Raw genomic sequence first — 19,191 nt, forward strand, 5'->3', positions numbered from 1 at the left:
TCTGAAATACTGACACATTTGAAAACATTCACTGTCATCTAAAATGGGGAAAACCCCTCATTTGCTTTAATTCTCTTGGTCTCAGTTTACTTTAAGTGAAATTTCTCTCCAACTTCTACATCTTCACAAAGGTGTTAAGGACGAAAAAAGGCACTGGAGACCTTTCCTTAATTTTGATGACAACACTGAAAATGATTTTTTAATACCACAACACTGAATTTAAATCCTAAGACTGAGAGCTTTCTTCCAAGGAACAGAGACACAATTCCAAAGCTCATTGTGTTTTTAAAATACATTCTGATTAATGGGAACAGTTCTACCCCATGAAGATTTGACTTAAATCTATGGGGATAGGTTTTAGAAAACCTCTACAGGAGTTGATGAGTGCAGTAATTATTTTCTAAGTCTAACATCTCTTCAAGCATTCTACTTGTTGAACCCAGATTCATTTTTTAAGCAAATGGCAATGCTATGAAGATTTTAAAGGTTTCTGCTATAAGTATAGGCGAGACAAAAATTATAAATGCAATTTTAATTTCTGTATCAATAACTCTATTTTAAAAAGGTTTAAGGAGCATAAATATTTAATTCTGCTCCTCAGATGAATGCAGTTAAATAAGAAGGAACAATAATTATTCTGTTTCTGACCACTGATTTGGAGGACCTCAGCAGATTACAGAGCACAGTTGCAGACTGAAAGGTGAAATATGAGTTTTAATGAATCACAAGAATCTGCTGTAGCATTCGTTCAATTATAATAAAATTCCTGAACCTGTTTTCTTTTAAATAAAATAAAAAATTAACCTTCCAAAGTCATGATTTTTTTAAAATGGTTATATAATTAATGTTTTGATTGGTCACTTGATATGAGTTTGTAACATGTATTTTGCTTATGACTCAGCCACAAACTTTAACCATAAACTTCAGACATTAATCCATTCAAACTGAAAACAAAATATTCCAGTAATTTGCAGATCTTTGTGCTACAAATTTTAAGAGAAATAATATATCATGAGACATCATAAAATTAAGTCTTTTGGCAGTGCTGCACTGTTTGGGAACTTTTTCACTTTATAAGGTTGGCAGACTCCAGATGAGGCACAGTGGTACTTCTTTGCAGCTGTGCTGTAGGAAAACACCTTGTGGTTGCACAAATAACTAAGTACTGATTTTAGTACTACTTGCATTTAGTGCTTTATGAAGCAAAGATGAAAACCAGGAAAAATGAAGTATTGAAATTTCAGCTCTGAAAAATTCAAACTTTCTGCTGTTATGCCGCTAAAATTTTAGGAATTTAAATCATTTAACTGAAAATTTTTCTCTCAGTTCAGAATGACTTTGTGATCCCAACCCTGTATAGTGTTGTGATCCTGATGTTTTGGCTGAAGTTAGTAAGAAGTGTAAAACTCAAAATTTTTCCCTACAGGAAAATTATATACATAACATATATATTACATAATGTTCCTCTGAAAAACGTTAAGAAATCCCTGTATTCTCTCTCTTGCTCTATTTCTTATGGTTTTAAACAGAAGAGTTACATCTAGACTTGAACAGAGAGAAAGAATATTTCAGTCCCAGGACCTAGAATTTTGTGAATCCTGTTAGGAAGGCATGTACACAATCCCAAATTTTGTAAGTGTAGCAAAGAAAGATGATTTACAGAATGTTTAAAAGGCATTTTATATGCCTACATTGTACTCCCACAAAATTTTTCTTCTGGATACATTATTCAGTGAAACTGATGACAGCATGCTATATAGCACCAAAACCTAGTCAGTAATTCTGTGTGACTAAACAGATGAAAATAAAAATATACATGATTCTGGCTATAGTAGCACTCACCTTTCAATAGGGTCATAGAAACAACCATGTAGTAGTGTTTGGGTTACTACTTATGGCCATGTTGTTATTTCACAGATATATACTCTCTTAAAATACCATGGCAATGGTCTTCTTGGTATTGTAATTTATATGTAGGTTGAACTAGACATCCTCAAATAGAATTTAATCCAGTCTCTTTTCTTTTTCTCTCTGTTCATTCTACTTTCTGCATCTTTATGTCATAGCCCATTCTTTAAAAATGAAAGTTCACCATGTCATTTTGCCTGCGTCTATTAGCTTCACTGCAGTCCTGCCTGTTTTATCTGCAAATATGTAGCTCCTCCTCAGGGTTTCCAGCCAGATGGACTACTGCTGGTACATTGAACTGCCAGCCAAGAGAGCTCATTTCTGACAGGCACAAATAAGGGTTGGAAAAGGAATTTTCAGATACAGAAACTAAACAGTCTTTTTAACAGTGCTGTTTTTCCCACACATAGCCTTGAAAACCAGGAGTCCATTCTTCTTTATTTTGCTTGGGAGACTCATAAACAGAATACCATAAGAATGAGGTTTGTATTTTAAGTAGTCCATTGAAAATGTAGTTATTTCTCTGACTGCTTACACTTTTTTTCCTCTATAAAATCTGAAATTTATGAAATATTATTTTCCTTGCTTTTACATTCTTATCATACTAATTGCATCTGCATCATATTCTGCTCATTACCATCTTTTATGCATCCTAATTACTCATTTTTATGGCTACTGGCCTAATTTTGAATGTGAGAGAACAATTATTTTTCTAGAATTATCAGGGTGGGGGGGATTGTTTTTTTTTTTTGTTTTTCTCTAACTTCTTCCAGAAATAAATATTTTAAATGTTTCAGACAAAATTTACTGTTTTAGCTAATAAACCTTTACTTTGTCTTTCAGAGGATTCGAATAATGTCCTTATAGCTTTTAGACTTTTGCCTTTTAACTGAAAAAGCTATGTTGGTGATGTGCAGTACTCATATTTTTTCTCTTTTCTAAGAAGTTTAAGAAGGCATCACTCTCTTCTCAAGTAGCTTAAGGGATGGAAGTCAAATTAGAGGAGATATAGAGAAGAGTAAACTTTTTTCTTAGCACATCTTATCTTTCCTATTTTGAGCGCAATCACAGGAGAACGTATTTCAAGGCTTAGTAGTTTGACACTGAAATCAACAATATTGCTATTTCTCTAAAAAGCATCCCATTGTTTTTGTACCTAGACAGCTGAATAGGGACAAGAATCAATATCTAGAAGGAGCATATGATTGCACATTCTCTTCATGGTGTGGTCTCAGGAGTAAAACATACTTGCTGATATACTGTTATTGGTTGACCATATGTTCTGGTTCTGTTTATGTAGAAATAAACATCCAGGATGTGCATTGACACTTGAAAGTTGCATTCCCACTTACATGTAACATATGCATTTCAGTCAAGTTATATATTCAGAGCATTTAGCACATTCTCATTCTTAAGATGCAAAAAGAAGATCCAGATTGTAATTTGATTCCCAGCATTGTTTTTGCCTCCTTCTCTCTGCATAATTATTTTATAATGATGCAAAAGACTGACACTGAATCCTAAAATAATGAAAGTCAGTGTAAAATTACTATTGGAATTTATATGCTTTGCATTAAGTTGCAGAAGACCAAATGTAGCAGAAATGTGGAAACAGGCAAAACTTTTCTTAGAATTAAATGAACTACAAGATGACTTGTCAGGAACCTCTGTCATCATGCATCATAACAGAATCATATAGGGGTCAGGACAATATTAATGTAACTTAATAAATAGGCAGGACTGATGGCTCGGAATGCCAAATAAATTACAACATACCAAAAAATGGACATTAAATCACTATTTTGTAGAGTGGAGATAAACCCCTGTAGCAGGAAGGTCTGTCAAAAAGATTGTGACTAGTATACTACAGATTTGAGAGGGAAGTTTATGGTCAAGATAATGCCAAAGGTTTGCCCAGTAAAAATAAATAAGGAGTTTGAGTTAAGACAGCAAATAAAAACTATTCCAGATTTAATTGCTCTTATAAAAATCAAGTAGTGCTTGGACTGAAGAGATATAATAAGTCTTTTACCCATCTTGATCAGATCAACCCCTCTCGAGAACAGATGCAGGGCATTCACTAAAATTTTTAATGGATCTATCTGTGTAATATACTTTTGTTAAAATGATCACAAGTAGCTAATGTTAGAGATAAAAGACGAAAAACCCCGATGTTTAAGTTGACTTCTGGCTCAAGGTGCCAATTTCTGATACAGGTGAAATTAGAATTTTTTGCCGTTTTCCATAGTTACATAGAAAGATGGTAGGCAAATAATTCACTTGTAGGTATTAGTCTATGGGAGAGTTTCCTGCAACTTCATGATTTGACACAGGTAAAAATAATATAAAATAAATTTAAAAAAAGAAAAGAAAAGGAAGATACTGAGAGAAGGAGCCTAAAGAACGTTCATGGAGTCATTCTTATTGGTAAACTTTTCTGAGACAGTAGATGCTGAATATAAATACTTTGTGTTAAGTGTTCCACCCACAGAGTTTGTGTGAGTCTAGAAAATGAAGTGGAGGATTTAAGCAAATGAGGAATGGTGGGTACTTGAGGAGAACCTATACTTTCATATCTTGGCTTAAAAGAAAAGGAAGGTGTTATGACTGATCTGCAGCAGTACATTTGTCAAGAAGTTAGCATCTGAGGAGATCTGTGGACAGGTGAGGTAGCATGTGAAAACAAATGAGGTGAAGAAGATACTGACAGTAGGAAGAGACTGTGCACATAGAAATAGAATAGATGAAAACTAAACAAGCCAACAGAGAAATTACAGTTAACAACATGGGAAGACTTTGGGGTATTTCTGTTAAAACTTTCAGAGAAATAGTTGTTTTTTGGCACAGTTTTTAATTTTTATATATGTGTTTTTCCATATTAAACAATAAATATTTAAGTAATATGATGATTGCCGCTCATGCTGATCCAAAATATAAAAAACAACTGTGACTGACAGAGCCAGATGGAGAAAAACTAACAAATGGGAAAATTTACCACTGTAAATAGTAAAAAAAATCCAAACATATAATGGCAAAAAACCAGATTGTAGAATTTATATTTATAGGTTAGAGAACAGTGAAGAAAATATAACCGAGAACTGCTAAAACTGTTGTGGCTTTTCCATTTTCAGATGTCCAAGTGGATACACATTTACAACCTCTTAACAATAGTAAGCACTATGTATATACATGTAAGTATCATAAACTTTAAACATCCTTTCTGATTAGTTATTCAAAATTGAAGCCACTGTATTTTCCAAATACATTCTGGCAGTCTTATCTTGTATTTCTTAGCAGGAAAATTACCACCGGAATTCAAGGAAACAAAAGCTGAAATATTGAAGTCTGTGTATTTGTTCAGGCAATTTAAGACGAGGAAAATTTCCAACCTAAAAGGTTAAAAGACTGATAAATATCAACTAGGAAGAAATAGAGGGAGAATCCTTACAATAAAGCACTTCTTAATCCTGTATCACTTTGCCTGACAATACCTATTTCAGAGCATATATTTTAGCAGTTGAACTAGTGGGGTCATTTAAGAATGCAATTTATCAATCAAGAGATACTCTTTTCCTTACTGCCCAATGTTCCTAAAGATAGCTTCAGTTATATCATCTGCAGAAGCACTGTGCTTCTTCTACTCTCTTGTTATTGGCAATAACGGAAGCAAAATGAGAACAGAAAATCACTGCCGTGTCTGCCTTACTGTGCCAGTTTCTCACAGGCTGAAATCTGAGCCTGGCTAAAACTACCTGTATGTTCAAAATATATCTAGTGGGGTGCTGAATCAATTTTCTTGTGTTTCCAAAGCCGACATTCTTTTCAAATTCATCAGATGAATGTGTTACACCCTGAATTATCTCAATATACCACCGATCCAATTCCACATCCAACATTTTCTGAGTGAGAAAACACCCAGTGATGCCCCGAGGAACAGTAATGTGCTGAGAGTGCAGCTGAGACACACAGGTTGTATACAACAGATGGTACTGAGCATGTGTTTTAGGCAGAGCTGCATGACATTTACTCTGAGAGTGCTACTTTTTCTTAATATATTTCCTCGGTGTTTTCACTACATTGTCAACTTTCATTCAAAAGCTGGAGAATGTTCGTTTCAGACAGGAAATCTGGGAAGGAGCCCTCTTTGGCAGGAGCCACTTTTTCCTCTCCAGTTGTGCATTAACACACTGCCGAGGCATTTCTGAGTGCTGGTTTGGAAATTAGAGCTTCTTATTTCTCAGTAATAGAATACTAGTTGAAAACAAGAAAAAGATGAAGGAAAATAGTCTACCAAATTCTGTGCAGGAAATTGCTTTGCAGTTGCCCATTAAAAACACTTTGAAGTGCGACATCTTAGCTCAGGCACCTAGGAAAGATTTCCCACTGCATAGAATAAGTAAATCATTACTTTCTGAAGTCATCAATGCATTTAGGAAACTTATAAGGTGATGAAGGCAAAGGACATTCAACATCCAAGCCAGATCTTTGCTGTTTGTGAGCAGCAGGTATCTCTGCAGCATCAGGTACAAATGAGTTATTTAGCAGTCTTGTCATAGCTGCACCTATAGCCCTCAGAGTTTACAGCAGGTATGCTAATATGAATATAGCCTCTCCTGCTTTAGGTTGATGCACAGTCTGCTTTTTATACATATTGAGGGGATTTTAGATTCGAGTTTTGGGGAAGATTGACTTTTAAGGGTAGAACTTGTTATAAATGTCAGGAAAACTTGAGAACTGCAGTGAGCAGAGCATGGTCACAGCAATCCTTGACCTTCCAATAAGTCATCTTGCACAACATTTTCATCGTTGTATGCGTGTTTCTTGCCAACATTTCATAAAAACACTTATGTATGAAACAGCTCCCTAATGTGGAGATATATCAAGCCCCATTAAAAATGAAGCCAGCTGTACTGTTTATAGGTGTATTAGATTTTAAAATTTTTTTTTAATGAAGTTTTATGTGATAGACGGGAGAATGTGGTCTTTTATAATAGATATTTCTGAGAGTAGTCATTGTCAGGGACTTAAAAACAAAGGGTTTGGAGTTTGTAGAACCTTTTTCTTCAAGCTTCAGATTCTTCCACTTACGTTGTTTTGTACTTGTAGGTTTCACTACTAAAACCAAAAAAAAAAATTCCTCCTCTGGAGAACTGGAAAAGGCAAAGAAGAAATCTAAAACCCAGTGGCAAAACTAAACCCCAAAATCCTTTCTGAAATTAAAATACCTTGCAAGCAAGGACATTGTCATTGAACACCAATGAACACATTGTGAGCAGAGAAAAAGCTTATTCTTCTAACTTTGTGCCATTCAAGAACTAGAAAATGCTCCAGCCACTTCTCTCCTATGCTCTCCACAACTTCTGATCAGCACCATGACCAGAAGTGGTCTGAGTGGGACAGATATGCCTGGGGTTCAGGAGCTAATGTGCATCCAGCCCCATCTCTGCAGGCTTTCCAGGCTGCCACTCTTGCTTTTCCAAGAAAGGAAGACAAGGCATCTCATTAAGGTCTGCAACTTTTTCCTCAGAAGGAAGTTTCAGTTTTCAGACAAAAGCTTCAATCAAAAGAGTCTGTAGGAATGGAAAAGTTTTGTATAACTTCAAGGGCTAGCTTCTTTCTCTGAGGGAAACTCCAAGGTAATTCAGGATTAAACAAAGCACTGCCCCAGATTAATCTGATAAGCAATCAGAAGTCCACAAATATCGTATTGCAACCTAGTACTGCCTTTTTCTTTTTCTTTTACTTCCTTTGAGAACTAGCTAATTGTCACCAGGGCTTGGGTTGAAAAAGAGATTTCTTCTATCCTTCCAGTGAATGTCGAAAAAGGGTAGAAAAATTAGGTTTTTAAAGCTGATTTTGTGGATTAACTTTTTGCAGAACCAAGGTGGGAGGACTTGGTGCTACAGCTGAAATACTGATGACCATATGCATTAGACAATTTGGTTTTGTACGAGCCCTCAGCTGAGGTCAGTTCCGTATTCCCATTAGTTGGCCCATTTGTTTTCCCTTCTAACCCAGGGGTTTGTTGTTTGGGTTTTTTTTAAAGATTAATGTAATTATAACAGGAATTTTCTGTGTTTAAATAGTTTTTAAACTAATTTGATGCAGTCAATATTTCCTATATTTCTTTTCTCTAAAAAAAAACCAACCAAAAAAAAAAAACCAGAAAAAAAGGAGGGACTCTGATGGCTATATTAGTATGTCACTATATAGTAGACTCTGTCATTCCTACACACAATTAAAAAAAAAAAATCCCAGGTTGTTTAACCTTGCTTAAATCATGACAGCAAATGAGGTTAATTTAAATGAACTGCATACTGCTATAAATTAGTAAATAAGACAGTCAATTAACCAAATTAAATCTTATTGGAAATTGGCTGCTGCCATCTGGAAATTTTTTATTAGACTTTATAGCTTGCATGACCTTTAGAGTGCAACTGGCAGGATTTTTTATTTCTCTAAGAAATGCTTGACTTAGAAGAATGAAGTATTTGTAAAACATTTTTAGTATTCCTGTACTTGATGGATAATTGTAGTGGGATATAAAATATTCCTGTCAGTGAAGAGACAGTTAAATAGGTATGGAGTTTCTTACTGAAAAATCTGAGTTACTTGTCTGTGTGCTAGAATCCATTTTTCTGTGGTTGTTTTTTTCCTTCATATTAATGATACAGTCTTCTAATACACTGTGGAATCTATTACAGAAGATTGGCCTTTATCAGTCAATCTCTAAGATGTTTAATTTTTTAAAATTTGCTATCCTTTAAAATGTCCAGAAAAATCAGAGTCATGAGTAGTGATGTTTTAAGGTATCATTTCAGTGGTACCAAAGCAATTCTCTCTATGGGCAGCTTCAAAGAGTATTATCTAGTTGTGTTTAATACATGTATGTGCTTTCCCTGCAGAAAAACAGCAGGGTGATGCAATCCTGGGGGATAACTTGCTTAGTGTTAGCTTAGGGTTCACTGCACCTTGCTTTGTATGTATAACTTCTGGGCGGTTAAAGGGTTTATGGTACCACATAACGTTGCCCTTACCTTTAGCTGGAGGGAGCTTTTGTAGCGTTCTGACTTCATACAGGCTGCTTAACCTGCTGCCTGTGTCAGTTTGTAGACATGAATTTATACTGAGGGAAAGTCTCCTTTTCCTGGTAGCCCTGTATACACAGGGACTTTAGTGGCAAGCAATAGACTGCCCAGGGAGATTGCCCAGAAGCTTTGTGGAGTCTCCAGCCTTGGAGATATACAAAAGCCATCTGGACACAAACCTGGCAACTGACTGTAGCTGGTCCTGAGTGAGAAGAGAGGGTGGTGTGAACATGACGATCTTAAGAGGTCACTTCAAGTCTCAGAGGCTCTGTGATTCTACCCTTAAATAACCCATGCTCATGGCCACAGCAACTCCATATTTGTTGTCTCCAAGTGCCTTGTCTCTCATAACAAATGGTCCCATTCTTCAACTCAATCAGGTGACAGACCCTTGCAAAGAAATAATGATAGGAAATATTTGCCAAACTCCCAAGCTGTTGACCTAAGCCCTGGCCTTTTGCCTGGCTCTTAGAAGCCCCTGGGATAAAATTATTTGCTTCAAGTCATAAACTGCTTTTGCCTCTGTCAAGAAATGTGCTACATGATGCTTGACTAATGCGCAGTAAAGCTGTCACTGTACTGCACACATATGCATGAACAGACGGGCTGAGGTGCCCAGATGCCACAGAACTGGTCATGTGGCTCGGAAGTTCCCTTAACTGGAGGAAGAGTTCTGCTTCTTTCAAGCTGAAGAGAACAACAGAAATACACAAACACAAGTAGGGGGGTTTTTTCGGTTTCTGGTTTGTTGGTTTGGTTTTGGTTTATTTTCCCCCCAGAGATCTGCTAGAACCAGTTTGGGAAGAGAAGGGATTTGGGGAAAAAGGGCACTATTGTGACACAGGTAACAAATCTTTCTATGCATACATATGTTTCATATATAGGTGCTATCAAAGCTCATAATAGTTTCACCACATTTAATGATTTAGCCTTACATGTCCAACAAATGTGCTTTTTTTTTATTATTTACAGTGGTATCTTTTGCTGCGCTCACTTCCCTAAAATAACTGCCATGCATTGCTTAGTATAAGATCTCCAGCTTTCCATATTTAGAGAACTTGCTTGTACAAATCATGGTCAGTTTAACAATTATTTTGAATGCATGAAATTACTGGGGAGCTAAAAACCTGGGTTGAGTGAAATTTTGATAATGACTGAGATCCAGAGTGTAAAAGCCTCTAAGCTGTATTTCCTAACTGGGTCCTGCCAGTTTGGCAGCTGCTGGCAACAGGTAGAATTCATGCCACAGACCCTGGAAATGTATCTCCTACCAGAGTTATGTCCTGGGAGAATTTTACACGATGCTGAAAGAAATGAACAGCTCCACTGTAGAAAAATTTTATGGCCTCCTGGAGGGCAACAAGTGGCTGAATGATCAGGGAGAGAAAATCTGCCGGAAGGCTTTCATGTTTCATGTGATCTCTTCTCTAAGGAGGCAAGGGTATGCTAGAACAGCTTTGATCCTTAGGTATCTATTTTTTCCTCAATTCCACATGGTTGTCAGTATATTGAAACAGAAACTTGGTCTGGAGGCACTTACAGTGCTGAGGTGTACTGTATTACTTCTTAGAGTGGAAAGACTCAGACTTCTGCTAAAACTTCAGAGGTTGGATTTGTCTCAGTCGATTTTAGTTGAGAGGCTCAGAGTCTAGGGAGCCTTCAAGAGTGAAATAATGTGGGAAAAAAGATGGATATGGTGGCAGAAAAGTTTGTTTTAAATGAGGTAGGGATCCACTTCCTTGCATGTGTTAGGTAATATGAAAGCATAAATATTGAGTGCCTGCTACACTCATTCAGGTAGACCCTTGGGAGTACTGTTTTTGAGGGATGACTAGAGGCATGCCCTGCCTCAATCACAAGGCAGTGTGGGGTGATGAGATGCTGTGGTTAATATGTGCTCTGCTATTTCCACACTTCTGATATTACCTTCTAGACCAGTTTTCCAATACATGTTCTCACAACTTAATTTTGTGTTTATTTTTAAAGGTAGGGTGGTGTTTTATTTCCAGCTGTTTTCACAACATAATTTTTATTTCATTAACTTCCAGATAATATTTTCTATTTTTGATAAATATCAGAGAAGAGGTTTTTGAATTAGGCTACACCAATGAAAATAATTATCGGAAATGACAATAATGTATGCCACTTTCTTGCCAGTGTCTACTGTAAAAACATGAAAACTAGGTATCAATCTTATGCTCTTGCACACTCTGTAATGGACTAAAATATTAGCTATTCTTTTGAAAAGGGATGCTTCAATACATAAAACACACAATATTGAGGGTAGTGTGGAAGTACACTTATTGTGATTAAAATTAAATACAATGTGTATCAGAAAAGTGCATCCAAAGCTTATAAATTCTTACTGCAATTACCTCTGCCAGGGGCTTCTAATTTCTCTTGGTCTCAAATTGTAACATTTGTTTGTTTCTAATTGTAACAGTACTCCTGCTTGCTTCAGAATTTTGCCTAATCACCTGATCTGATAGATCTGTGGAACTGAGTGTATTTGTACATCGCACTCCATGCCTGTGGGAGCATTGGAAAGCAATAAATATATTATCTGTCTCTTCAGCTCTACTGCTGCTTTACAGTCCCTATGCTGCTGTACCAGAGCTCCAGAATATTAAACTACCTGACAGTCATTAAGTCCTAAAGGCTGGATATGCTAATAGGGTATATTAAATATTTGACTTTAGTTGATGCTATATGAGCTTTATCCTTGTTCTTGTTACTAAATTCAACTGATATTAAGTTTTAATGTGTTTCTCTAAATATATATGCACCATAAAAGATTTTATTGCAAGGGCTGGGTTTTGGAGATGGATGAAACCTTAATATGTACTGAGCACAGGTAAGTTGTGTACTCCTAAACTAAACTGTTCCTTGCAATTGGAATTGAGCTTCTCAGCTGAGTGGGATTCTCTGTGCTGTTCAGGAACCTTAAAGTAACATCTTCGATAAAAAGTTATTCTTCAGTGAAAAATTGTATGAAGTCATTCAGATTTTTAACCTCCTAAAGTATAACATTCCAGCCTTATGAGTATTTCTTTGAACACATTCAGTAGTACATTACTGTAATGGACAAATTTTTGTTTTCTTCCTCTTTTCTATCTTTTTCTACCGATATTAATCATAAAGTTGCAGTTTCTGTGTTGCAAATAGTTCAGTGTGAAAGAAAAAATAATTTATTGGCTTGGGCTTTTTTCTTGTCAGAACTGTGGAAACCAAAGTCTCTTTATTGGAATAGGTATAGAAAGGTTTTTAATATGAGATGGGAGCTCTTTGGTTTTCAAAGAATATTCTGTGACTGCTTTCTACAGGAGGCAGTTCCTGACTCATCTTTTTCTATAGAGCTGTAACTCCTCCCCTTTAGTCAAGGAAGAGCTTATTAACCATTTTGCATACCAATTTAGTTATCAACAAAAGATGACATCCTGTATCTCTTGAGGCTTTCAAACACTTTTTCAGTGTTATGCTATAGCAAATAGGATGAAAATCTTCCAAAGGAGGGATAAAAATTGCCATCTTCTGTGGTGTGATGGGGAAAATTCATTGGAGACCCAAGCTGTATTTCCATTAGGAAGCACTTAGTGGATCTTTTTACTCTCTAAAATTAAATTTTGCTTGATTTGACTTCTGAAAAATCAAGAAGAAAAACAACCTGTCAATGTTGAATGTATCTATCTGGGAAAAGACCTGAAAATGAGAAGTTGAGGTCATCTATGAAAGTGTTTGGGAAGCCAAGCTGATCTTACTGGTAATTATACTCTATAGAAGACCAAAAAAATGATGGCAATTAGTTAATTTTCTCCTGTGTTCAGTGGAACTTTATTCTAGGAAAAGTGGTTAAGTAATTTAGCTTCTTTGTATTACATGATGTTTCAGAACAGCTTGCTAAATATACGGAATTCTTTCTTATAAAGAAAGAATAATTTCTTTCTTATTTAACAATTAGATATATTGTATAGAAGGTAAGTTGCTGAAGGTAGATAGAAAAAAAATCTTTAGACCATTTTAGATACTAAAGAGGACAAATATAATTTGTAAATCTACTTAATTATCACTTAATAGTCTTTGAGAGACTAATCTGACGTTTCTTGTAGGTATCAGAATTGCAAATACATAGTTTGAGATAACTGAGGGTTAAAATGAGTGCTATGAGTGGCACTTTAAATACAGGGCAAAGTAATCTGTTGTTTAGAGTGTTCTTCAGTATTTAAATTTTTCAAAACCTTTGTATCTTTTGCCTGTATTATATTTTCTGTGAGCTCTTCTGTGACTGAAGTTGTATGAAGTGGAACAGGCATGTTTTGATAAGTAACTCTTGTGCCATATCTATATCTCAGTGCAGTACATTGCAAGTTTTTCTTTCTTCCCATATTGTAATTTGTTTGTCATAAACTTCATGAAATATCAAGAGAGACTATTACAGTTGACAGACGCAAGTGCTGCATCACTGGCTTAAATGGATTTGTGCCTGCCTACATCCCTCATAAGTTTGGTTGTCTTCCAAAATATTTTTTCTGTTGGAAATGGCAATTTCAGCCTGTTCCACCAGCAATGTTGCTAGAATTAATGGTGGCATTATGCAGTGAAATGTAACTGGTCAAATTATGCCAGTTGTTTCTTTCATTAGATGACCTTATTTTTGTTTATATTTCAATGCTTCTGTTTTATGAAGAATGCAGGAGGTTTTGAAATTAATTTGAATATAGAAAAAAAAATATCAAACCTTTCTGTTTTAATAGTGTTACCCAAATGTCATTTCTATGTTGATATGTATTACTGCAACCCTAGGGTATATCACTGTGTCCCACAGCCATAGGGAGGAGGAGAGAAGATCCAGCAGACAGGAATTGTGCAGCAAGATTGATTTATTTAATTATTTTACAAACTCTTTTATAGACTTTTTTCTTCATAGTCTAATTGGACAAAAGATCAGCCACCCCTTGGGGTGATTGACTAAAATCCTAAAACATCCATTGTCAAAATATTTTTCTACTATATCATAAACAAGACTTTTCAAGGCTGCAGGTGTTTGTTTGTTTACATAACTCTGCTACCTCTTCTGTGAGAGACAAAAGTCTCTCATGGGCTTAGAAAATAGCAAGAAAATCCTAGCTAGCAGCATTTTTGTATCTACAGATATGCATAAACACTGAAGCTTCAAACAACATTTTGCTAGCCAGTCATTTTGGCAATATTGCTTTTCCTGTGCTGCATCAGATGTTAAATAGCTAAATGTCAAGGCCCTTCATAATATCACTCCTCCCTGCTTATTTCCCATTTGGTGTCAAATGCCTCACTCTTGCTCCCAGGTGACTCCTGATGTCAGCATTCCACAATGGATTTCAGCAAGCCCTCCTTTGCTATGCACTGTCCCTCATGCTTGAGAAGAGATTTCTGTAAATGCCTGTTGGGCTACTTTATGATCGCCTTCAAATCCCTCCTTCCCTCCCCTTTGCTCGGATGCCTCCAGGGATCATGCCAACAGTCAGGCTGGTGATGTGTTATGACTACTGCCAATATGGTCCCACAGTTTCCATGTGCTCCCCTGTCTGCCTCCATCTGTTCTCCTTTCCCTTGCATTCAGGATGTGCTTATGTGCCTATCACTGTTGCAGGGGGAATGGCAAGAGAACTGAAGTCACTTGACATTAGCTAATGAGGACACAGGGAGCCAGGAGCTCAGCATGGGGGACCTCTCCGGGTCCTGGGGTGCAGCACAGTTCTAGCCCTGGCTGAGGGAGCAGACACTCCTCCCCAGCTGTGCTTCCTGCATGTGTATGTGGAGATCCTGCTCCATGGCCAGGGTCCCATCCTGAACATGAGCCTCTTCAGATAATTCTCACACAGCTTTAAAAACCTAACTTTTATGAGACAGTCATCTGAAATTTAGCAAGTGGTAGAGAAAACAGAAGGAAACATATTTTTTCTTAATGCTAAATTGCTACTAAATTTCTGCTAAGTCAGATAGAGACACACAAAGTGAAAAGGACATGGAACTCCAATATATATCAAATAGAAATCAGATGTTTTCTAATCCATGCTAGCAATGTCAATTAAAACTGAAAAAAACAACACCATGTGTTGGTGCTGAAAAATAGTATCTCAGTAAATGATTAAAGATAATGTCACTAAATCAGCAACATTTTGACATAACAAAAATTGTTGATATTTTAAAAAGTTGCGCACAAATATAAACAGAACAGATATTAAATAGATGACACAGCAGCCAGGTTCTACATCACCAGAGATATTTTAATATGTACGGTTCTGGGCAGGATGTCTCGTCTGTGATCACAGCATAATTGAGTCTTCTTTGTGAGCCTCAATTAGTCATGTTTATTGCCTCATAATTTCAGACTACAAAGTAATCCTGTATGTTCTTGGAAGTTATGTGTTCAGGAGTTTTTACCTGTGAATAGGAGCCCTAAGCAGCTATTTAATTTCGGTACGATATGCATTTATTTCAAAGATTTGAGTAGATATATTAAAGCCACAGAGTTTATATGACTGTCCTTAATCACACAAGCATTTAACTTTGGATGGACAGAGTTTACAGAATTTCAGTTTCAGAGGGCGGGATTCAAGGCTTTCTGAAAATTCAGTTGGATTATATTTTGTTCATAAGATTTTGAAAATATTGTGAAGTGTTTCTTTTATTTAGTTTCTAGAAAAGGAAGATTTTATTTGAAAATTTTACTTGATCTTCAGAGTAATTTCACCTCATATCAGACAAAGTGTTTTTATAGATTTTTTTGATTTATAGGGGACAACAAGTAATTTCTAGTTTTGTAAATAGATAGCTTTGGGGGTTTCAAGCTGTTCCCGTCTAGATTAAACAAAACTTACAAACAAAACTAACCAAAACTCCCCAAAACACTCCTTTCCCCAAATTAAATATTTGGGTGTAATTAAATATCCTTGGTCTTCTCTGGTGAGAATAAGAATACTTTTTTCCTCTTGCATAATTCTGAGGTCCTCTAATGCTGGTATGATGACTACCTCAAGTAGGAATGAAGTTGCAGTCAAGTCGTTTCAAATGAGAGCTAGGCAAGACAATTGAAAAAATGTTCTCTAGAAAGATTACAAAATATCTAGACAACTGAAGTGTTACATAAATTCAGTATGTAACCCTCCTTAGCAAGAATTACAAGAGGAATCTATTTTAAGATCATTAGTCTGAAATCTGAATGTTACTGCTACTGGTGTTATTATCAATTAGTAACTTGTGACATATGGTGGTAGCATCATTAGAGATAATAATAGTTAAGACTTATACAAGATTTGCAGTTCTGCAGTGCCAACTCAACTGGGCCAAGAAAATGCACCTAACAGATTCGAGCATTCTGCCTAGGAAAATAAAGCCAAGTGACGTGTGCGGTTATGAGCCTTTGTCTTAATCTGGCAGCAATATTGCCATTACTGATGTACCGGTTTCCACAGTCGCTTTTTAAAATAAAATTTTAGAAAAATGATGATCATTGGTACTGCAAAACTTCAAGCGCTTAAAATAAAAGCAAGTTTTGAATGACTTCTCCAATATTTTTCAGTGGGATGTGGAGGTTTGTCTTCTTAGTTGCAGGGCTTTTGGGGAAAAATAATGTATTAGGAGGAAGATTAGAGCACTAGTAACAAGAGAGAGACCTGAATGTGCCTGACTACAGACATAAGTACTTTCCAGGAATTCTTATTAAATATGAACTATGCCTGGAGTTAAAGACATAACTCACTAAAGTCAGTAGTTTAAAATGGAGAAGTCTCTCTAAAACTGAGGTGGTAAAAGAAGCAGTATGAGTTGAGCAAATAGAGTGTCTTGTAAAATGCTCTTAGATGGTCCCTGCTTGCCCATCCCTCAGACCTTGTCTCAGAACAAGTATAACCAAGAGGTTTTTTCTTTCAGGGGATAATACATACTGGTGCTTAGCCAATTTCACTGTCACATTGGGAATGCTTACTTACATGTCATCTTATCTCTTCTGCACTTTAATCAGCAAACATAAACTTCAGTGGTCCATAATAGTAGCATTTAACACCTATTTTACTACTTAGTCTCTCTCACTTTTTTAATTATGTGTTTTGCCCTAGCAAGTACACAAATAACCTCCATATAATAGCCAAAAAAGACTTTGTTTCTCAGTCGTGCCTAGAAATAACAGTAACTACTCCAGCTATTATTACATATGATGTGATGATTTCAAAATGAATTTTTGGGGTACTGGACACATGTAAATGTGGAAACGTGAAACTAAGAGCAAGGTTTTTAAAAATCTGTTAATGTATTTGGTTTTCTTTTTAAAAAAAGGGATTTTTGAGAAAAGTAGCTGTACATAATCTTCAGAAAAAGAATCAGTACTTGTTTGACATCAGATAGCCCTGCAAACTTTTCTCATCTTTCCTGTTACTTAACAGTAATCTCCAGAAGTGGTTCATAACTAGACATTATAAATTCAAGCATTAAACACATTTCCACTTAAATTTTTCTTTTTTCCTCACAAGCAAATGTTAACTCTTACAATATTTACTTGATTTTAAGGGCCTCCAAGACCCATTTGAGCTAATGTGAGTTTTTCCATTGAGTTCTGTCAAATTTCAGATGGTCTTGCACACTTAATTAATATGAGAAGTTACTTATATTTTTTGATAACTTAGTCATGCTGAGGACATAAGCATATACTGCTAATAAGATTTTCAATAAAATACTTACTGGCCTAATATAGATGGTATTACTCTAAGACTGAAAAACATCATCTACAACGTCTGGGTGAAAAATCAGGCTGCACATTTCTGAATCTCTATATGATGAGTATATTATACCAGTGATGCTCCGGTATAATGCTTTTTCTGAGGAAACACATGCCTAGAAAAACAAGATTTTAAGGGAACTTGAGAAACATCTCAAGATGATCATAGCAGGAAAAAAATGCCCACTTTGAAATGGCCACTGTGGCTTCCTGAAAGCATTCTTGTTAGTGGAAAAGTTTCAGTTACTTAAAACAAGGGGACATGGTCAATCTTGGAAGGGATGCATCTGAGTAGAAGTGTTGGGGAGAACTGGCCTGCTGCTGCAGTCCAAGGTGGTTCTGACCACGTATAGATCAGGGCAGCTCAAGAATATTACAGTCTCCTAGGACTGACAGCTCCACTGAAGTCCCACATCTGATCAGGTCTTCAGCAGATGCAAGATTTGTCATCGTGTTGTGGTTAAAGATTTACCTCTAGAATTCTTGATGGGCCAAACCCCCACATTACTGATACTTTTTCTCTGTTGACATTTGTCATTCTCATGAATAGTTTTGTTAATCCCTCTGTCGCTTTCTGCTTTTGTTGGACTGATGATGATACCTTAAATGCTGCTTTACTGATACAAATAGCTTAAACTTCTTGTTTAAAGTTTGTGCTTATGCACTTCTTGTGGATATAAAGTTTGTGCTTATGCACTTCTTGTCCATAAAGAGCCCTTTTATAGATTATATTAACAGATAATTAAGTAGCCTTACCAAAATTGGTATAATATTTTCTACTTGGACCTCATACCTAGGAACGTTTTAGCTTTGGGGTTTCTAAGAGTATATATTATGCTGCTTCTGGCCTGTATTGATTTCAGTTGGGTAACTATTCGTTGTACAAGATAACTATGTATTCAGAACATATTCAGGAGTGTGAATAATAAAGCAATGCAGTAATCATGAAAAAGCTTTCATTTAGGGAAAAAATGCTGTGGTCATGCCTCTTGTCTTGCTGTGGCTTTGCCATTAAGGGTTTAGGAAGATCTTCAAAACTGTAGCTAAAAATCAATATCAGTTTGCTAATAACTTGCAATACTTTTCAATAGAACATTAATATTTTTAAAGTAGAACTTGATTCTAAACCAAATTTTTTTGTAGTGAAGAGTAGATTAAAAGAGAGATGAAAAAACTTGATACACTTGAAGGAAAAGTGACTGTTCAGTATGTGTAATACTTGGTCTGACTTCCCACACAACAGCTTTGCCGAAGTTATAACTGAAGACAAAGTGCTTTAGTGTTCAACAGCTGAGGTGTGGACAGTAGTGGTCTGATTTGGGGAGTCAAGGAGGGAACACAGGAAGTTCACTTGCCACAAGGTTTTCTCCAGAAGACATCATCATAAACCAGTGGCTGACAGAGGGAAGAAATTTTTCCTTCTCCTCCTTTTTCCTTTCTTACTCC

General features: G+C 36.1%; 1 protein-coding gene across 4 annotated transcripts in view; it reads left to right on the forward strand.

Moving 5' to 3' along the window:
- Positions 1 to 19,191, forward strand: part of RALYL (RALY RNA binding protein like) — a 387,237-nt gene that overhangs the window by 86,394 nt on the left and 281,652 nt on the right. Inside the window, exons 1-2 of one of the 4 annotated variants that reach the window (XM_019289247.3) lie at positions 2,305 to 2,390; positions 5,040 to 5,099. The exons of 2 other annotated variants lie outside the window; for them this stretch is intronic. The gene's annotated coding sequence lies outside the window, so the exon portion shown is untranslated. Of the gene's footprint in view, positions 1 to 2,304; positions 2,391 to 5,039; positions 5,100 to 19,191 lie in introns of those variants that run through there. One more of the 4 variants, XM_019289248.3, reaches the window with a different exon arrangement.

This window comes from Corvus cornix, chromosome 2 (assembly GCF_000738735.6).
Source record: "Corvus cornix cornix isolate S_Up_H32 chromosome 2, ASM73873v5, whole genome shotgun sequence".
NCBI classification, from domain to species: domain Eukaryota; kingdom Metazoa; phylum Chordata; class Aves; order Passeriformes; family Corvidae; genus Corvus; species Corvus cornix.